Raw genomic sequence first — 19395 nt, 5'->3', positions numbered from 1 at the left:
AGTGTGAGTTCCTAGATAGAAGGCAGAGATGGGATCTTATGCATTTTTATATTCACAGCCCTATGCAGGTACTCAATAAAGTCTATTCACTGAATGCCCTTGGGCTGGTTACTTTCCCTAAGCGATTGTTTCCTCTATTTGTAATAACAATAATAATAATAATAAAAACTGGCTGCCATTTATTGAGTACTCTGTACAAAGTACTTTACATGTTACTTTGTTCTAGCCTCACAAAAACCCTGTGAAATATTATCTCCATGTTAAAGGTGAGGGTTCTGAAGTTCACAGAAGTGACTTACTTAAGACCATAACCAACCACCTTACAAATTCATTGGACAGATAAAATTAAAATTATGTCATGTACTTGATTGTGCTTTGAAAATCATTTAGGCTACATAGATGTCACACTCCTGCTGCTCTTTTACTTTTTGTTTCATCAGCTGCTCTAGTTTCAAAGATTTTTGCCTTATTAACAGCTTCCTCATGGAACCAAAAGGGTGCTTTGATAGAAGACTTAAGGTACATTGCACCCCTGAAATGCAGATTTGGTGATGACAGGAAATGTTGTTGCTAGGTCCTATTTGATTGGGCTAGATGCACCTATTTTGTTACCAAGTAACTGCTGCTGAGAGCTGAGAGAGGGAATGAAGAAGAGGAGCCAGGAATGTTTGAAGAATAAGGCCCTTTATTAATATTCCACCTGGAGCTCCTCCCACCACCTTGACGTGAAAATAGTTTAAGATAAGGAACACCAAGTAGTTCAGACGTAAAGCTAAGATTCAAGGTTGGACTATCATCAGCCTTAACTGATGAGTGCAAAACCAGTAATCTCTGTGGGGCCAGACCATGAGTGTGCTCTGAATCTCTGGTTTCTGCGGAGCTGCGATTCATATTCACTATAACATACAAAGTTGAAATACTTTAAAACTTCATAGCATAACAAAGACAGATTTATATAGAATAGTAGCATTTCCCACCTGTCACTGGAGGAGTGGTAAAGTCAAGTTAAAAGAAAACTGCTGATTATCATGGAGAGTTATGTTTTATTTCTGACAACTATATTTCTCCTGATTTTGAAAATATCCTTTTATGGAGCAATTTGATTTTGTGCAATTTTTTTCTGCTTAAAAAATTTACTAGGCGACCCGGAAGAGGAATTTGATCATTTATCGCACATCTACACATTCACTAATAATGACGAAAGATTTGTTGGTTGTCTCGTTTATCTGAGAGAGAGATGAAGCACACCATAAGACAGGGTGGGGAATCTGGGCTCAGTGCCCAGAATTTTTCTTTCCTATTTGGATCACTGTGTTTGCTAGAATATTTAATTAATCCCACTCTTGGAGTAATGCTTATTGCTGAGGGCCATTGCTGAACTGAAATATTAAACCATATGCAATATATCTTCAATAAAATTTAGATTTAAAAGTCCCTAAATGATGTATGTATTTGACAGTCCTTAATGAAAACTGACTAAAGGAATTTCAGAGAATGAATAGGCTTAATAGTAACCATTCTTTTCATTCATGTGGAAGGAAGTTCAAAATTATAAAATTAAACAAAAGGAATTAACACAACATCTGGGGTAGCAGTGTACCAATTCTTGGATATATAATTTGTTTTATTGTTGCTGTTAAATATTTGGCTTTTCTACTATATCACTAGTGAAGACCTTTTCTGAAGTTCTTTAAGACCAGTTCTTTTTGGAGTACAGTTTAGCCATGGTTAGACCATCAGGGGACTCTCTGATAATTCTCTTTTGAGTAATTCAATACATAGCATGATTTTCTCTTATTATTGAACCGATGCCTCAGCAAAGGGTTGGAAGAATTCTGCTGTTTGTAGCGAAAATCTTGTGCCAAGAGCATTAACCTTGAAGTTCTACACACTTTGCAGGTCAGGCAATTACCACAGTTATCCTATTTACTTATTTAAGGATGTGGCAAGAAGAGCTCCCCAAAAATGGACTGATAAATGTGGGTGGAGGGAAAAAATCAATTTCTTTTGTGAAAGGATAGATCCAGAATTGTAATGATGGAAAGAATTCTAAGATTCAGTTAAAATGTCTCTTGAACAGGTCGGAAGAGAAAAATAGTCTGACATATTGGAGCGTGCCTGTGCAGTCAAGAGGGATAGAAAATTTGAAATGAGCCAGTACTTAAGAATTTGATGAAATCCAGTGGTTTTCAAATTTTGTAAAGCCTTGAGTTCCTTCGTTCAAACAAAATCTCATATACTTAATATGTAAAGCAGGTTTAAGGGGAGCTACTCTCCTTGAAGCCAAAGAGGTTCCACCTGTTCATATGCTTCCCCTTTTTCCTTCCTTCTGAGCACAGTTTGAAAATCATCTAATCCAACTCTTCTGTTTGAAAAATGTGAACATTCATTTCCAAGAGGAGTGGATCGACTTACCCAAGGTTGTATAACTAAAAAGTGTCAGGGCTGAGTCCCAGACTGTGCTTTGCTCATTACAGACTTTCGCAGACACTCTTTCTGCTTCTTGCTTGGAACTCTGGGAAGAGAGCCACACTCTCTACTAGAATACTAGGGAAAAGTCATGTGGTCAGGAGTTTTGAAGACAGGTGGGGAATATGGATCACAAATACTATTGTCCCAGTCCTAGAGCTCAACCATTCATAGGACAGGTATCTATCGATTGTCTATTATGTGCAAGTCATGGCTTTAGGCTACAAAGGAAGTGCAGAATTCCAGAAGAGAGGAAGAAACCGTATCTTTACTATTCTTTGCCTTCTATTTTCTCCTTAAAAATATGAACAAAATGATAATTTAGAGAATACATATTGTACATTCACCATAATATTTTCGGGTGTGGACTCTGAAGTCAGACTGCCTAGTTTTGAAGTCTGGCCCTGACACTTGCCTTGGGCAAATTAATTAATTTCTCAGCATCTCAGTTTTCTCATCTGTAAAGTAGGGATAATAAATTACTTGCATCATGGAATTGTCATGAGGATGAAATACATATTTATATATAACTTAGAATAGTACCTAGCACATAATAAATACCAGGCAAGTCTTAGCTATGATTGTGATTATGATTATTGTCATATCTTATGTCACTCACAGTGATGATTCAAAATCATTGTTTTGGTTTTGTACTTCTTGTGTATATTTTAAAACAAATCATTTGGAAATTATATTATTAATACCTAAGTTACCAAAGCATTGTCAATTCAATTTGGTAATATTCATTTCTTATTTTATAAAATGATATGGTTAACTGCTATATACTTGTATTATATAAGTTTGGGCTGCAATAACAAAGCATTATAGACTGAGTGGCTTATAAACAACAGAAATTTCTCAGTTCTGGAGGCTAGAAGTCTGAGATCAGGGTGCCAGCATGGTCAGAATCTGGTAAGGGTCCTCTTCTGGGTTGCAGACTGCTACTTCTCACTGTATCCTTCATGTGGAGGAAAGAGCAGAGAGCAGGAGCAAGCTCTCATGTCTTTTCTTATAAGGGCACTAATCTTATTCATGAGGGCTTCACCCTCATGACCTGTTACCTCCCAAAGGCCCCACCTCACAACACCACCATCACACTGGGCAGTAGGATTTCAACATATGAATTTTGGGGGAACACAAACATTCGGTCCATAACAATACTCTACGTTTAGTGATAGTTCTTACAGTATATATAATATATACAGTATGATATATTTCACTTACTCATGACTCCTAAGATGCTTTATACATCTTAAGTGGGAATCTTGATAAATAGAAATATATGGCACTCGCCAGCGATAACCTTATGCCATTACTTATTTTTTTTTCAATACATGTGCTATCTCTTCAAACAAAAAGTAAGACTATGGGCACAGACAATGACATATGTATCTCTTCATGTTTCTAGAGTTTAGCCTTGTACCTTGCACATAGAAGGCCATCCAAAGATGTTTGCTATGTCATGAATTCTACTGTTAATGGCAACATCTCTTTCAATTTCAGTTTTTCTTTTCTAATTTTAAACTGTCAGCCTAATTATAATATCTTCTGTACTAATTTTCTTTGTTCCACTGGACCTAAGGTGCATAAATTTGTTGAACCATGAATAAAAGCAAAAAGCTAGCACATGTAGGTAAGAGCCATATGCGTTGCTTTAATGAGTAGTCATCGCGACATATGGAGGAGTGCCCGATTAATTATTGGGTTTGATGGAGTTTCTTCCTGCCTGAACGAGTCAGTCCAGGGGCCAATTTATAGTGGCAAAATCCTGTGATGGGCTGGTCTGACCGATAAACAAAGTAAATAAATGAACCAAGTTGATTCAGTAGCCCAGATAATTTGCTAGATAAGCATGAAAATATTATACTGCTTCTTAAGAAGATCTGTATACTTTTTGGAAGTATGTAGAGTCTCGTGGTGAAATCCCATTTACACATGTTTTTAGAAATTTAATAAATTTCTTCAGCACATATAAAGCAAATATTTTTGCTCCTTTAGAGCCAGTGGTGCAAACTGTGAGGCATGTTAATAGACAGTCAAATGAACAGGTGATTTTTAGACTTTTTAAAGTAATAAAAATCATGTGTATTTAGGTAAACAAATTAAAAGCCCACGGGATATAAAGTGAAAGTAAATGTCTTCTTCCTGCCACTCCTAACTCCCTAGTACTTATTCCTCAGCAATAAACAGTATTACTCATTTTTTGGACATTATTCCAGATTTTTTTTTATGTATCTACATAAGCAGGACCAAATTTGCCTATCTTCTTGCAATTTGCTTTGTTCCCTTTACGCACATCATAGACTTATTTCCATATCAGAACATACAGATCTACCTTATTAAAACATAATTGTGCAGTGTTTTCCCTATGAATATAATAATTTAACAACTTGCATATTAATGGACAGTGTTTTGCTATTACACCTGGTGCTTCAGTGATCATCCTCTAAATATCATCCTTGCACACTGGTGTGATTTATGTATAGGATACATTTCTTAAAGTAGAATTGGGCAAAAAGAATGGGCATTTGCCAAATTGCCCACTCAAAATAATATATGAAAATGTCTGTTTTGGTGTTCTGTTCTTATTAGTTTGTTACAAAGATTTTATTTTATCTTCTAATAGGTATTTGTTTTTTCTGCTCCTCCTTATTGCAGAGCTCTACCCAAATGTCCTTTAGAGAACCATTTCTTTCCCATGTAGTTGGTGGGGTTCCACCTAGAATAGATCATGTGACTCAGTCCTGGCCAGAGTATTAAGTCCTCCTAATAACATTGTTTATTTTAATGCCTTTATTTTCCCTCAGTTTTATGAGAAATTGTATATACTTAAACTGTACAACATAATGATTTGATAGACATATACATTATGAAATGACTACCGCAATGAAGTTAATTCACACATCCATCACCTCACATAGTTGCCATTCCTAATAACATTGTTGTTTCAGGGCTGGGCCCATGACCTAAGTTGTTCCAAAGCCCCAAGCTCAGATGGGAGCCACCAGGAAGAGCTGACTGTTTTGCTAGACCGAAACCTGGGAGAATGTAGCCATGAAGTTGCTGACTGGCACATTGCCTCCTTGTGGCGTACAGTATGGAGGAGAGTAAGGCTGAGAGCCGGAGGCAGATGGTGGGTACCTCTGGATCAGGTTTAGATGAAAGCCAGGAAAATCTCCCTCTGGATTTTTCAGTTGTGTGAGCCAATTTCACTTTTTGCTTAATCTGGTGTGAGTTTTTGGTCATTTACAACCTAAAGAGTCCTACTGGATGTTTATACCTGTTTCTCCTAGCCCTAATACAGTGAAAATTTTAAGTAATATTAATAATTCCTTTTTATTGAGTACTAGTAATGTGTTGGGTACTGAACTAGATGCCTTACATGCATTATCTCAATCCTTACAACTATTCTAGAAATGCATTATTATCATTTTACTTTATAAGGGAGGAAAATAATTCCAGAAAACTTAATTGTCAGCATCATCTGGAGGAGGGGTGTGTGTCATACTTTGGCCTCACTTGGGTCATTGATCATGTGTCATGCTTTGTGCCAGGGCATGGAAGTCAACCCCATAGGATCTACATGGACCGAGAGGAGAAGGGTTGATTTCCAAATGGATAGCAGAGTTAATTGCTGGAAATAGGATGAATGATGTTGGGCAGTCAAAAAGAGCAAATGCCCATTTCATGTGCACCTTGAATCTCCAAGATGACAGATAGAGAATGCAAGGTTTCCCAAACACAGGTACCAATGGAACTCCACAAACCCCCTCCCCTAGAATTTTGCCAAATACAATTTGAGAAGTCCTGATTCTGCAACAACAACCTTATTTGGAGAGATATTCCAAACGATGGAGAAACCGAGGTTGAGAGAGATTAAATGACTCACCTGAAGTCTCATGGATGTTTATTTTATTAGAGAAAAGGCAGTCCTTTTGCACTGTGGGCTCCGATTGCTTGTCCGCAAAATCTTCATTTCTCTGCTCAGGCATCTTTCCGCTTTTCCCCAAAGACTGCCTTGTTCTACAGAGCAGAAAAATCCCTGCACATTCACAAGGGTGTAGGATTGCTTTTTTTAGTGACTGTTGTCAGGAAATGTGTTCTCTTTGGCACCTGTTCCTCCATCCCAGCCTGTCTCTGTCTCTTGTTTTACTCTGTAGAGTCTGAAACTGCCTATAACCTGGGGCCAAGTTTGTGTCTATGTTGTGTAGCAATGAATGATGTGACATTGGACTCATTACACTTCCCTCTCTGGGCCTCAGTTTCCCTCACTTAAAAAATGAAGTGTGTCTTTATTCCCGTCCTGCCCCTAGGTTCTTCATGACCATTAAAAATATTTTTTTAAAAAATTTTTTAGATTCCATATATATGTGTTAGCATACGGTATTTGTTTTTCTCTTTCTGACTTACTTCACTCTGTAGATGCAGACCTACTAGAGAACAGACTTGAGGACACGGGGAGGGGGAAGGGTAAGCTGGGACGAAGTGAGAGAGTGGCATGGACATATATACACTACCAAATGTAAAATAGATCGCTAGTGGGAAGCAGCCGCATGGCACAGGGAGATCAGCTTGGAGCTTTGTGACCACCTAGTGGGGTGGGATAGGGAGGGTGGGAGGGAGACACAAGAGGGAGGAGATATGGGAATATATGTATATGTATAGCTGACTCACTTTGTTATAAAGCAGAAACTAACACACCATTGTAAAGCAATTATACTCCAATAAAGATGTTAAAAAAAAAAAATGAAATGGGGGTAGAAGCTAGACATAGTTTAAGGCCCCTTCCAGCTCTGCCATTCTAGTCTGTGTCTCCCTGGATTCCAATCCAATAGGTGCCCTGGGTTTGGATCCTCTGCTGTGCCAAGCTTATTATTTGGATTTTGACCTCTGTACCTTGTTCTTCCATCTAAACCCACTGGAAGTTTTTTGTTTTGTCATATATTTTAGTATTCTTAGTTTTATTAATTTTAAAATTGCAGAAGCAACACTGCTCTTTGGTCAGAGTTAAATAATCTTGAAACATAATAAAAGCAGACGTTTTCTTTCATGTAGCACACTCCCTATTCCCAGACATAATTTCTTCCCTATTAACGACTTGGTTTAGAGATTTCCATATATTTATTGTCTATTAGTATTTTTCTTCCTCTGTCTTTTCTCTGTTTTCCCCTTGGGTTCTTCTGTTTCTTACCAACCCAGTCCTGTGACTGCTCATCTTGCCTTACTCAGTGATATTTGTAACTTCCAGGTTGCTGCCTCCTTATTTGTTTCTAGCTCAGGGCTTTATTTGACCCTCATTGCTGCAGGCTACTCATTTTTCTCCAGGCTCCTTAGCTTTAACTTGAGTACCAACTTTCAGAAGTTACGTGTTCCAGTCCTGGCTCCTGCTGCTGTTCCCTGGCTTCCCAGAGCACCCCAGTACCAGGGAGTAAAAGTGTAGTCTCTAGAGTCCGGCTCCTGGCTTCAAATCATAGCTCTAACACTTACTGGCTCTGTGACCTTGGCCAAAGTACTTCATTTCTCCGGATCTCAGTTTCCTTCTTTTGAAAAAGGGGTACTATTAAAAATGATCTCATGGTTCTTGTTAGTGTTAAGGGGGTTTTGCATGTAATCTTTCCACGATTTCATCACAACTTCCAGCTCTAGTTCAGGTCCTGGCACATTGCAGGTTCTTAAAACTGTTGACTCTTTTTGCAAAGCACTTCACATTAGCAAATTGAATAATCTATATTGGCAGATACAAAAACAACAATGAGGTCCAAAGAGGTTGAAATAACTTGCTTAAAATTACGCAGATAGTAAGCAACAAAGCCAGGATTCAAAGTCATATTTTTTTGGCTCCAGATTTCTGTGCTTCTCACTATTCTCAGTAGTGTTAATCCATATTTTATTTATTGGGGGCCTTTGATACTCTCCTGATGCTTGTGGAGCCTTCCATCCTCTAACTTGGAATCTGTTTGGTTTGTTATTTCTTACGCATGGCTTAATGGGTTTCTTCTTCCAAACCCATCCGCTTCTGCTAGGTAATCAAGTAAGAAGGTCCTCCCCCCTCCCCAGAAAGGACTGGGCCCAATATTAAATCCAGAGTTTACTCTTATTTCAGAGTCTTTGTTTTTCAAGGCAGAATGGTTAGTTAAAAGAGTATTGACTTAAAAAAAAAAAAAAAAGAGTATTGACTTAGGAGCTAAATGGGTTCCAGTGTTGATTCTTTCCTTTAGTACTTGTACGGTTTTGGCCAACGCCATTAATTTTCCTGAGACTTAGTTTCTTTATTTGTCAAATGGGGATGATAATATTAATAATACTTGCCTTACAGGATAATTGTGACACTGGAGATCAAATATGATAAGTACTTGGGTATAGTAAACATTCAATAAGTCATTGTTATTGTTTGAAGTAGTTACTTCAACTTGTGAGAGACCAAGCTTTTACAGGCCCTAAAGATGTTTGATATTATTATGGGGGCTAATCTTTGAGTATACTGTCTTTCAGTTATATTTGGGAGGGATGGGGGAAGAGACTAGCCTGGTGAGAAGGACACACTTTTTTTAATTAATTTTTTTTATTGGATTATAGTTGATTTACAATGTTGTATTAGTTTCTGCTGTACAGCAAAGTGAGTCAGTTATACATACACATATATCCCCTCTTTTTTAGATTCTATTCCCATATAGGTCATTACAGAGTACTGAATAGAGTTCCCTGTGCTATTCAGTAGGTTCTTGTTAGTTATTTATTCTATATATAGTAGAAGACACATATTTGGCCTGGATTTGGATGTGGCCTGGATTTGGATCTGGCCTGTGGCAATTACCAGTTGTACAAACAGGCAAGTTGTTTAATCATTGAGCTTCAACCTCTTCACTTGAAAAAACAGGAGTAATAAAACCAATCTTACAGAGGCTTTTGAGGCTTAACTGAAATAGTATATGTAAGGCATGGCAGTGATTTTAAAAATATTTGTTCTCCATAAGACATTGTTACAGAATGTCCCAATGTTTGTTATGTGTCATTGTATTCCTATTTGTGCTCTTAGCACTCAGCATGGCCATCACATAGTAGGAACTGAAAAAATGTTTGTTGGACTGAATGGGCCCTTGAGTTGAATAGTACAGACACTTTATACCCAGAATTGTTTTTGTTTTGTTTTTTTAAAGAAACTGATGTTTATTTTCTATCTACCTTATTTCTGTTTTCTGCTTAAAAGCCTGGGGAAGAACAGCTTAAGACCACTCCGTGGTTGTTCCTACCCTTTCAGTGGCCTGAGCAGTGGAAGCTTCAGACCAGTCCTCAGTGGCGGGCTGAGGGCTCCCGTCTTGTGCAGGAACTTCTGGGCAGGCAAAGAGACCCCTGCGCCTTCAGACCCGTCTGCGCCCGGGGGTAGAACACAGTGAACTTGGGAGCTGCAGCAGTCCATTCACCCCGATGCTCCTCCTTGGCCATGGCCTTCTCAGCATGGCCTGCTCTTCCTTTTCAGTCTCTCCAGAACCTCTGTAGAAGCAGAGATCAGGCGTGACCTCCCACGGGTGTGCACACGGGATGGTACCACGCATGTGCAGAACTTCCTGGGCCAGGATCCACCACCTCAGACCCACTGAGTGAACTCCCTTGTTGCTGCAAGGATGGCAGCATCCACAGGACGCAGAGGAGAGTCTGTGTTACAGGGAGCAGTGGTTGGTGGGTTAACGTACAACACCTCTGTGAGAGGCTGGTCGCCAGCCCTGGGATCAGTAACCCCCAGAAGATGCGGCCCCTGGAAGGCTGCCTGGATCTGGTTAGTGAAGTTTCCAGGGGTGAAGCGGGCAGCAATAGGAGTGGCTCCAGTGACAGCAGCAAACTTCAGCACAGCCCTCTGGCCAGTGTTCCTGGAGGATATGACACTGATCAGTCAGTTTTTAAATGGTAGCAATGGCACAAGCCATCTGCAGAAGCTTCTCCCAGGTCCCCTTCAGATCTATAATGTAGATGCCATCACTTTTCCTTTAGGAGATGTATTGTTCCATTTGGAAGTCAAGGTTGGTGCCACCTAAATGGGCTCCTGCTGCTTGGAATTTAAGGACATCGTCTTCCTTCATTTGTGGGACCTCAAGGGCTCTGGTGATTGTGAAAATTTCCCTTTAAGTTATTATGGAAACCCAGGACAACACCATCTAGACCCCTCTCTGGGTAGTGCAGAGTGGTACACCCAAAGTTTGACTGCTAGTATGCTCACTGTTCTGTGTCTGGAAGCCCTACAAAATAAAATGTTAAGGGAGTTTTATGCTGAGTAAAACCCCCAGGCTTAGGAACCAGCGTGCTTAAGACCTCAGATTTCTTTCTGGCTCTCAGTATGAGGGTCATGATTATTTCCCCTGCGTCATCCTCCACATGTGGCTTTTCATCTTACATTCTGGCTTTGCTCCAGGAGACGACACACTGCCTTATGCCAGGGACCTGGTGAAAGGTCACACCAGGAATGGCCAGGCTGGGAGGAGCTCACCTAACGGTGTGGGTCCCTGACTGCATTCTTTGGTGCTTCACCGCGGTGGGATAAAAGCAAGAGTGAAAAATTCCAAAGGGGCCTAAAATTTAGAGTTTGGCCTGATAGTATAACTAGAAGGTTTTTTGCTCTGAATTGCTGTAACCAGGAGAGAGTGAGTTTCTGTCATTTCCCTACCAAATGAAAAATGGAATTGATGATGAATGGTTGTTAGGTACAGTGATCTGAACGTATTCTTTCCAGCCTAGTGAGACCCATTCCAACCTTTCACAGACAGTTTCTTTAAAGACGGCATGAGAAACCACAGTGTCCTCTGAAGGTTTTTGTAAATGGATGCCAGCCCAGCTTTTATGAAACTGGGTTTATACGTCATTTAATTGGTCATCTTGACGTACCTCTTCCAGACTCTGCTTGAGCAAGGACAAAATGAGTTGAGTGTTCTCTTCTGCTGCAAATGCTGAGCTTGAGTGGTTTTTGTTGTTGTTGTTGCTTCAACTTTGTCTCTTTTTCATGTTGTCCCTGAATTTGTTAAGTTTGTCCCTTTTTCAGGTTTTTTTTTTTTTTCATCTACATCGATTATGTCTAGTGTGGTTGATGTTCACCTCAGTCCAACTCAGAGTACTAAAGCAAATACCTACTGAGCACGTGGTCAACACAGAGCATGCTGGTGCTATTTTCTAGAGCTTCAGCATAGGGTCTTTAGAGCTGCAGCATTCAACACAGTAGCCATTACCCCTATGTGGCTATTGAAATTTAAATTAATTAAAATTAAATGAAATAGAAATTTCAGCTCCTCAGTTGTACTAGCCATATTTCAAGTGCTCCACAGCCACATGTGGGTAGTGCCTACCGTATTAGACAGCACAGACATAGAACGCTTCCATCCCTGTGGAAAGGACAGTGTTGTTAGAGAGATTACAAGCATAGCCTCTGGGGACAAACTGCCTGGGTTCAAAAACCTGGCTTTGCCTCTTGTTAGCAAGTAAATTCATCTTTCTAAGTCTCAGTTTCTTCATCTGTAAAACGAAGCTAATAATAGTCGCTACCTAACAGGGTATTTGTGAGGATTGAAATGAGATGAGGTATTTAGAGACTTAGCACAGCGCCTGGTTCATAGCAGGCCACCAGAGGAGGACCTGGGGGAAACGGAGGTTGCAAATAACAGAATGTTCAAGTAGCGGCTGAACTCGGTGTCTGAAATACGATAGAAAATAATTTCCCTTTTAATTAAAAATCTGGAGGTAGGCAATCCAGGATCAGCATGGCATGTCCCAGTGGGCAGGACGAGGTACGCATCCACTGTCTCTTTAGGTTCCCAGAATTTTCCTCCTGACATTTTCACTAGTGTCCTGTTGGCCTGAATTTAGTCACATGGCCACATCTAACTGCAAGGGAAGCTGGGGAACAATTTTTTTTCGGGGCGGCTGTGTTTCTATCTAAAATTTTTATTACTGATAGAGGAAGGGGGAAATGGATATTGGAGGAAACTAGCAGTCTCTGCTACTAAGAGAGACAAGACTGAAGCCAGAGTACAGAGGTCTTTAATGCAATCTAAGGAGTTTGTTTTTTTATTGCTTGGGCTCTGTGGAGCTATTGATATTCTCAGTGTAGGGAGTTAATACAATTAAAGGCTGTTCATGATAATGGACTCTGACTTGGTTCCTCAAACCAGCAATACTCACCTTAGCAATACTCAGATAATTTCAAGAACAGTTACTTTCAATTAAAAAAATTTCCAACATTCTTTCCCACTCTCCCTCCTTTTTAAGTAAGGGGAAAGGTAGCCTGAGGGGAGGAAATGTGAGAAGGCAGCCCTTCCATCTGACAGCTCTCCTTTTAAACTTCCTCCAGTGTATCACTGGCCCTCTCATAAAGGGCTGAGAGAGGAAATCAGTTCTTCACATGGGGCGGGGAGTGCTGAATAGAGGGAGTTGCTATCTTTTTGTTATCAAGATAGTGTGCTTTCTCTCTCTCTGAGCACTTGTGCTTACCTCAGACACTGCATTGTTGATGGTGTGCCCTGATAGATTCGAAGCAGCTTGAGGAGAGAGTTCAGGTCTTACTTGAGTCCGTATCCTCTGCAATTAACACAGTACCTAGGGCAAGGCATATATAGGGTTATGGAACGTCTTGGTAAATGCTGAGCCCATGAACGCTGTGTAGATTGCATTAACCTTAAAGCCGGTGCACTCAAGCTGAAATCCTCATACTGTTGATTACTGCTGAGTTTGTGCTGAAAGCATTTCATGCAAAGGCTAAGAGAAAGACTTGAAAGGTGGAGACAGTTGTGGCCACCTGCAATGTGATTCTGCTCAGAGTACATTGGACTGTGTAACAATCAGAGAGGTCAAATAGTTTGTGTTAAATCCTGGAGGAGGTCCTCTCTTTTCTTACTTTGCCTTTGTCTTTCTAGGCACTGGTTTTCTAAGACGATAAAAAATATACTGAATTTGTGTGCTTATAAAATATATCCTTAGGTAAGCCCCTCCGGTGAGATTTTTAAATCAATGAATGTTTACTGTGTCTGTGTAAAGCATTATGGTAGGGGCCAGAAGGAATAAAAATAGATAAATAAAAGAACGAATCCTAGCTTTCAAGGAATTTACAATCAACAAACACTGTGCTAGGTTGTAGGAATCTAAATATGATTGACTAGGCTCCTACCCACAAGGGGATTACAATATGGTATGAAAAGCAGACAGATAAGCAGATGATGACATGTACTGTGATCTAGTGTTTGAACCTTTCTCAGGGCCAAATGTACATACTTTGGTTAAAAATTTAAAGAAATTGTCCATTTGAGATTTTGTGAAATCTGCAGACACATTCTAGTTAACTAGTATGTAAAATGTTTTCTGAGAATCGGATATATTTTAGGAGTGGCAGGGATATGATATGCAACCAGGAGAGAGAGAGAGAGGGGGGAGGAAAGAAAAGAGGGTTGATCATTTTGAGGTGACATTAAATTATCTTTTGACACCAGCTGTATCTTTTTTATAACAGAAAATGGAAATAACTCTGTCCTTGACCTTCAAAAAGAAATTGACTTACCTAGCTTAACTATTCAAACAAACAACTGTGTACTCTCTTCAATTCCTATGATGATTTTGATTTACTGTAAATGACTGAATTTAATGAACTAAATTATGCTATTTAAATGCATTTTGTGAATGGTATTGTAGTTTTGTTACAAAGCATTATGTCTATGCTAAATTGTGCTGTAAATGATATGGTATGGAACATATGTGCTGTATTCATAATTTAACTATTGCTATGGAGTGCCTTCTTAGATAGGACATACTGAAAAAGGAGCCTTTATTTACCTGGTGAAATGAAGGTGATATCTCAGCAAATCACTAGGTCTTACCGACCTTGGCAGAATTACAGTGCTAATATTTTCACATGGATGAACTGTTCTTGAACAATTTCTCTAATGTATATGGCAGAAATAGGCTTTCCATTAAAACTGCGTGTATATGGTATATCTTCCCTTTCCATTTTTTTCCCCTTCAACAAACATTTACTGCAGTCATAGCAAGGATAATTCCACCTCCATTAAGGTTCATGTTTTCTCCTGGCCTCTCAAATGGTAGAGACAACTGAAGTCAAAAGTTTGTCCTGCAGTTATGCTGGTGCTCTCTGAAAGGACTTGCATTAGATAACACCCTGCTCTTCTTTCCGAGTAATTTGAGAGATTTTGTAAAAAGAGTAAATGCTGAGGCCAAAATAGCATCTTTATTACTGATACAGGCTATGTTGGCTTAGTGTGGGAGCCAAATAGGCTTTCTAGCAAAATCCTGACATTAGGTATACTTACCCACTAGGTCCTGGGCTTTCTTACATGGAAGGACGGCATAGGTAAGATTTTTAACATGGAAAAGCAAAGAATTTGTGCTTTCTTTGGATAGGCTCGTCTAGGCACTAGACAGAGAATATTAAGCTGGTGGGAGAGTTTTTTCAGTTAATGAGATTGAATTTTTCAACTCAGAGTTAGGTGTATGCAAATGACTAGATAGTCAATTTTGATGAATTGCTGTAAGAAAAGAATTAGTTTTAGTCATTTTTCTGTGCTGTATTTGGCATTTTTCTCAGAATGATTCATTTAATGTGTCTCTCGGTAATATTCTCTGTGTATTTATTTTAGAAGTAGCAGTAAATGATACAACTAATATTCTAAAATATTGTAATGGATATGAACTTGGAGTTCATCTATTTGCTCTTTCTTAGGATTATAGTACAAATTGCTGCTTTCGGAGCAGGGACAATATAATTCTAATCAGAAATGTAAAACTGGGGCTTCCCTGGTGGCGCTGAGGTTAAGAATCTGCCTGCCAGTGGAGGAGACACGGGCCCGAGCCCTGGTCTGGGAAGATCCCACATGCCGCGGAGCAACTAAGCCCGCGTGCCACAACTACTGAAGCCCCTGAGCCTAGAGCCCATGCTCCGCAACAAGAGGAGCCACCACAATAAGCATGCGCACCGCAACGAAGAATAACCCACACTCTACACAACTAGAGAGGGCCCGCACGCACCAACGAAGACCCAATGCAGCCAAAAATAAATAAAATAAATAAATTATTTAAAAAAAATGTAAAACTGGTAATACAATCTTTTTAAAATTAATTAATTATTTTGCCACGCCTCGCAGCTTGTGGGATTTTAGTTCCCCGACCAGGGATTGAACCTGTGCCCCAGCAGTGAAAGCACTGAGTCCTAACCACTGGAACACCAGGAGTGGGACCTTTCTTTGTGATTGGCTACCATGAATGGCTATAGGTGGGGCAAACAGTCAGTTAATGACTGTAGGATTTCCCATATCAGCAACATGGAATTATAATGTTAGAGATTTTACATTTTTCTGAATGCCAGAAGCATAGAATTTTGGCTGGTTATTCTACCAAGGTGCCGGACTGATATACAGCTAGAGTCAGAGACTTGGAGAAGCAAAATCTATATATAAAGTAAAGTGAACTCTTGGAGCATGTCTTTAGAGCCCCCAGACCACACTTGCAGATAACAAAACAAAAACCAAGGACTATTAAGTGATTTGTTCAAAGTCACCCAACAAGTTAGTGATTGAGCCAGATACCCTAGGTATTCTTCCAGTACAGTATTTCCTATATGCAAGAAAGGGACAGGTATTACAATCATCCTATAGAGAAATTAAGGCAAAGGAAGTTCCTTGTGTGACCACCAAAGCATTTAAGATCATAGAATTAGATCATCTGAATGTTTAGGAATACTTAAAGATTAGATCTTTAAATATTGTCTAATTAAATCTCCTATACAACACTTAAATCCAATCTACAAAATCCCTGGCAAATGGTCATTCAATGTTTGCACATTTAGAGTGATGGGAAATTTGATCTTTGTTTAGCTCAGATTGTTAGAAAGTTTAGTCTTATATTAGGCCTAATGTGTCTTCCTGCAACTTCAAGTTATAGGTTTTAGTTCTGCTTTCCGGTGGTTCAAAAATCATAGTTAGCCACGGGACTATATTATCCTATACCCTCTTTCATGTGTATTACCCTTGTCTTTCCTTACTTTCAACATTCTATGTTTTAGGACATACTGAAATGTCCACTGGATCAGTCAAATCTATAAATATGCCTCTTTGATAAGAATTTCGAGTTCATTGTATAAAACAGGCCTGAAAAATTTCCGAAAGTGTTAAGGAAAGGGAAACTAGAGTCTATTATAATTCCTTTAGGCAAATTGTTTGATTTCCTTGAGGTATTTGCAAATGCTGGTTCTCATGTGGGTCTCATTATGACTAATATAATCTATTTGGCCAGCTTGATTCAACCCATTTTCTAAAACTCATTGATTTGTTATTTCTATATATCTTTGTGATACTGACATTTTCCAATGTCCATGGATAGTACTCAGTAAATTATGTAAGGTATTCCCTTCCATCCAGATCTGCAAATAATACTAACAGTTTAGTTTTGTGTACCTGTGTTAAGCAAATTTGATATATAACAATCAGATTTAGATAAAAAATTTCAGAAGATGATTAATTCACTCAAAGAATTCTTTTAAATAACTAGTTCCCCAAATGCCCTTTAAGTTTAATTAGATTGGAAAAAAGTCGTGTTTAGTGGCGCAGTGGTTGAGAATCTGCCTGCCAATGCAGGGGACATGGGTTCGAGCCCTGGTCTGGGAAGATCCCACATGCCGCGGAGCAACTGGGCCCGTGAGCCACAACTACTGAGCCTGAGCGTCTGGAGCCTCTGCTCCGCAACAAGAGAGGCCGCGATAGTGACAGGCCCGCGCACCGCGATGAAGAGTGGCCCCCACTCGCCGCAACTGGAGAAAGCCCTCACACAGTAACGAAGACCCAACACAGCCAAAAATAAACATAATAAATAAATAATAAATAAAAATTAAAAAAAAAAAAGTCGTGTTTAGACCTACGATCTCTGGAATATTTCAAGTACATAAAGCAAGATATAGACATTTGAAAACTGCATAAGGGAGAATAGAATTATGGAAACAGACTTCTAGATGAACAAAGAGAATAGAGAAGTGAAATTCAACACAAAAGGCTGTCTGAATAATCCTGCATTTGGTGGGTTACAGACATGCTCCAAGCTGTTTGAGAGTTAGTGGGGCTTGTGGCTCAGCCTAAGAAGGTTAAGTATTATTTTAAACAATCAAGTGTTCACAGACTCATAGAAAAGACAGGTCAGGTGTATGCCAGAATTTACAAGGATTATCCAGGAGAGAACCTGAATTAAAAACTTTAAGATAATTCGTTTTCTGTTTTTAATCTATTCCAATGTCAGGAATTTTTTCTCCTTAAAGTCTAACTTAAGCCTCTAGCTTGATTCTCATGAAAGAAAAAGTTACAAGTAGTTATCACCTCTTTGTAAGGACCCTCCATGTACACGGGCTCCGTTTCTCTCTGGATTATGAAGACCCGAACTTGCCACTAAGTTCATGGTGATTTTGTTAGGACCTGATAAGTGGGAAGATTCTCTTACTGATCTTATGCCCTCTTTTATCCAAGTGAGTAAAAGCCAACTGAGGGATAGTAGTGCTCCCCAGCACTTATTTGTCTGGTTCAGGCTCTTGCCTCTGCACTTGCGGGGGCCCAATTTGATATTTTATGTATTGTTTTGGGGTATAAGACTAGGTAACCTTATAATGACAATAAGGATAGGAAACATCGCTTTATAAAGTCAAAAAGTAAAGAATAGAATTCAATATAAAACTTCTGAAATATCTCTCATACTTAGTGGCAAAACTGACTGTTTACATTAGGTTAAAAATTATTCGTAGAAAATGTTATGGGCCAATGTCTTAGGAGCCAAGCACAAGTCTGACTTTGGATCAGGTCTGAACTAATAAATTTTGCTTTTTTTTTTTTTTTTTTTTTTGCTGAAAACATTTTAAATGTATTTAAAATTCATTTTAAAGTCAGTTTGCTTTAGGCTACTTGATTTATGATATGCCTTGGTGTAGCTTCATGTTTCTTTGGTATATGATTTTCATCAACATTGGAAATATTTTGGCCATTATTTCTTCAAATAGGTTTTCTCTTCCCTTCCTTTCTCTCTTTTCCTTCTGGGATTCCAATTAGTCACATATTAAGCTGCTTGAAGGTGTCCCACAGCTCACTGTTGCTCTGTTAATTTTTTTTTTTTCCAGTCTGCAGTGTCAAACTACCATTAATCCTATCCAGTGTATTTTTCATCTTCGACATTGTACTTTTCACTTTTAGAAGTTTGATTTAGGTCATTTTTATATCTTTGATGTCTCTCCTTAACCGTGCTTATGCTTTCCTTTTTATTCTGGAACATATAGAGTATATTTATAATAGCTGTTTTAATGTTCTTTTCTCCTAATTTTCTAATCTGTTTGATTTCTGGGTCTGTTTCTATTGATTGATTTTTCTCCTCATTATGGGTCATATTTTCCTGCTTCTTGTGTGACTTTGTGAATTTGGGTACTAGACATTGTGAATTTTATGTTGTTTAGTGCTGGATTCTTTTATGTTCCTATAAATATTTTTAAGCTTTGTTCCAGGGCATTCAAAAAACTTGGAAATAGGTTGATCCTTTTGAGTTTTGCTTTTAAACTTTGTTAGGGAGGACTAGAGCAACTTTTAGTCTAGGGCTAATTTGCCTACTACTGAGACATTATCCTTCTGAGTTTTTTGCCTGTTGCTTTATATATTATGAGGATGTTTTTGTTTTGTTTTGTTTTTAGCCCTGGCTGTTGGGAATGTGAACTATTCCCCGCCCTGTGGGAGCTCGGAAAATTGTTCCGCCTGCTCCTTTCCCGTGGTTCATTTTCCAACCTTGCGTAGTTTCCTTGTATGTGTGTGCCTATCAACACAGCATGAGACTCTGTGGATCTTCAGAGCCCTCTTTTTTGGTGCTCTGGTGCCGTCTCCTTCATGGTGCTCTTCCTGTGATTCTAGCCACCTGGCTTCCCCACAT

At 39.1% G+C, this 19395-nt stretch overlaps 1 pseudogene; it reads right to left on the bottom strand.

Annotated features, from left to right (window-relative positions):
* Positions 1-9692: 9692 nt before the first annotated feature.
* LOC137760585 (small ribosomal subunit protein uS2-like) overlaps positions 9693-19395 on the bottom strand; it is a 150516-nt pseudogene continuing 140813 nt past the window's right edge.

This window comes from Eschrichtius robustus, chromosome 3 (assembly GCF_028021215.1).
Source record: "Eschrichtius robustus isolate mEscRob2 chromosome 3, mEscRob2.pri, whole genome shotgun sequence".
Taxonomy (NCBI): domain Eukaryota; kingdom Metazoa; phylum Chordata; class Mammalia; order Artiodactyla; family Eschrichtiidae; genus Eschrichtius; species Eschrichtius robustus.
This window is presented reverse-complemented; position numbering and strand designations above follow the sequence as displayed.